The sequence below is a fragment of the Osmia lignaria genome, unplaced genomic scaffold (assembly GCF_051020975.1).
Source record: "Osmia lignaria lignaria isolate PbOS001 unplaced genomic scaffold, iyOsmLign1 scaffold0036, whole genome shotgun sequence".
Taxonomy (NCBI): Eukaryota; Metazoa; Arthropoda; class Insecta; order Hymenoptera; family Megachilidae; genus Osmia; species Osmia lignaria.
In genome coordinates, this window is record NW_027478177.1 from 182,501 (window position 1) to 185,000 (window position 2,500).

Consider the following 2,500-nt stretch of genomic DNA (forward strand, 5'->3'; position numbering starts at 1 on the left):
ATGACTACTGGCAGGATCAACCAGGGAGCTTAGTTATTATTGTAAATTTAAATTTTCGTCGTCGGCCCTCCCTGTAAGACCGATCGACGTTAAGCCATTTCTCTTTTGTATGTAACACACATTTCATAAATTTTGTACCTCTTATAGAGGCCAAATATTCTCCTCCTCCTCTCATAAAGCACGAAAATCACTTTCACGCCGTGCATCCATCGTGCAAGCACGTAGACCACACACGCTGGACAATATAATAAAAGATAGCGCGGACAGTGGCATGCTATACAAATCGAGAAAGCGCGTACAGTGATCATGCTGGTCATTTTGCCACCAAATTTTATAATCTTTATCATTAGAGCGGGCCCACCAACCTCGTCTCTGTACTTTATACATTTCTCCTCCATCTGCACACACCTTTTCAAACATTAACGGAGAGAGTTCCTTGGACTTGCTTTAAATGTACATATTAGATATGTTGGAATCTCTCTCCTTTAGAAGTTTCCCCAGCCTTAAAACTTCTTTCATTTTTACTCCTCTCTCCATACTTATTTTCCTCTCTGAACGTATCAGAGAGGATTTTATTTCTGACACCTCTTGACTTTTCTTAAATTCAGGGACGTAATTTTGTTCATAATTCAGTGGACTTTTGTGTATTTTATACTTTAAATATTTCCAAACAGTCTCCCTTCTAAAAGTGATAGAACGAATTTTCGTCTAACACTACTTTCTTGGTTCAAAAATTTTATACAATCTTATAACTTTTTCAGTTTTAACAAATTTTGGTTACAGACAGTTGATGCTCAGTTTGTACAAGTATGCAACATTTATAAGTGCATACAGGTCACCAGCCTTATATTACAAGGCTCACCACATATGGGCCATTCGGTCTTAGACACCGACCCGTGGTAATGCTGTGTGGAGATTAATAATAATCCGCAACGGAAAACCGGAACGAGAATAGTCGAGAAAGTATATTCTCGAGGAGCGGTAGACTGCTTTTCAACCGAAGTCATAAAAGAGCCACACGCTCGACGCTACTCCCGACCGGTCCGAGCGAACCGAAAGTGCCTTCCTATAAATACCGAACGGCCGGCCGCTAGGTCGGCGACGCATGGGCTTACGCCCAGGCGTATGCCTGTGCAAACCGCCGTGAGAGCGTACCATCCCGCCGGCACGGTAAAACTTAGACTGAAAATATCGTCGAACATATCCTTTCATTTTATAACGTTCTATACATGAAAATTAATAAATTAACATGCAGGACATAATAAATTCACATTCTCATGTAAATCATGGGTTTAATTAATATTTTAAAAAATTTTAAAACCGCCCAGAACCGATGAGATGAAAATATTAAAACGATATTTTTGCATTTTCTTACGGTAAAACATTAACAAATAAGCGACTATAGCAATATAAAACTCCATTTGTAATTTAATTAATCAAAATTAATATTTTTTTTTGATTTTTCAGCGATCCAGAACCGATGAGACGAAAACATTAAAACGATATTTTTGCATTTTCTTACGACAAAACATTAACAAATACGAGACTATAACAATATAAAACTACATATGTAATTTAATTAATCAAAATTAATAATTTTTTTTGATTTTTCAGTGATCCAGAACCGATAAGTCGAAAATTTTAACAATCATATTTTTGCATTCTGTACCGTGGATCCATCGTTAAACGCTATTAAACTAACGTCCGTGATGGTATAAATGCAGATTTTCGCTCCGTTTAGCCAAAATAACGAACTTTAGGTGCGCTCCGAAATATTTCAAAGTGCCAGCGGCGTATTGCTTCGCCTCTTAGAACCGATTAGTCGAAAATTTTAACAATCATATTTTTGCATTCTGTACCGTGGATCGATCGTTAAACGCTATTAAACTAGCGTCCGTGATGGTATAAATGCAGATTTTCGCTCCGTTTAGCCAAAATAACGAACTTTAGGTGCGCTCCGAAATATTTCAAAGTCCCAGCGGCGTATTGCTTCGCCTCTTAGAACCGATTAGTCGAAAATTTTAACAATCATATTTTTGCATTCTGTACCGTGGATCCATCGTTAAACGCTATTAAACTAACGTCCGTGATGGTATAAATGCAGATTTTCGCTCCGTTTAGCCAAAATACCGAACTTTAGGTGCGCTCCGAAATATTTCAAAGTCCCAGCGGCGTATTGCTTCGCCTCTTAGAACCGATTAGTCGAAAATTTTAACAATCATATTTTTGCATTCTGTACCGTGGATCGATCGTTAAACGCTATTGAACTAACGTCCGTGATGGTATAAATGCAGATTTTCGCTCCGTTTAGCCAAAATAACGAACTTTAGGTGCGCTCCGAAATATTTCAAAGTCCCAGCGGCGTATTGCTTCGCCTCTTAGAACCGATTAGTCGAAAATTTTAACAATCATATTTTTGCATTCTGTACCGTGGATCGATCGTTAAACGCTATTGAACTAACGTCCGTGATGGTATAAATGCAGATTTTCGCTCCGTTTA

At 38.1% G+C, this 2,500-nt stretch overlaps 1 non-coding gene across 1 annotated transcript in view; it reads right to left on the reverse strand.

Annotated features, from left to right (window-relative positions):
* LOC143306820 (small subunit ribosomal RNA) overlaps nt 1–27 on the reverse strand; it is a 1,923-nt gene extending 1,896 nt beyond the window's left edge. Inside the window, exon 1 of the ribosomal RNA XR_013064126.1 lies at nt 1–27. This exon is cut by the window's left edge and continues 1,896 nt beyond it. This is a non-coding gene — a ribosomal RNA (small subunit ribosomal RNA).
* Between the last annotated feature and the right edge of the window lie 2,473 nt (nt 28–2,500).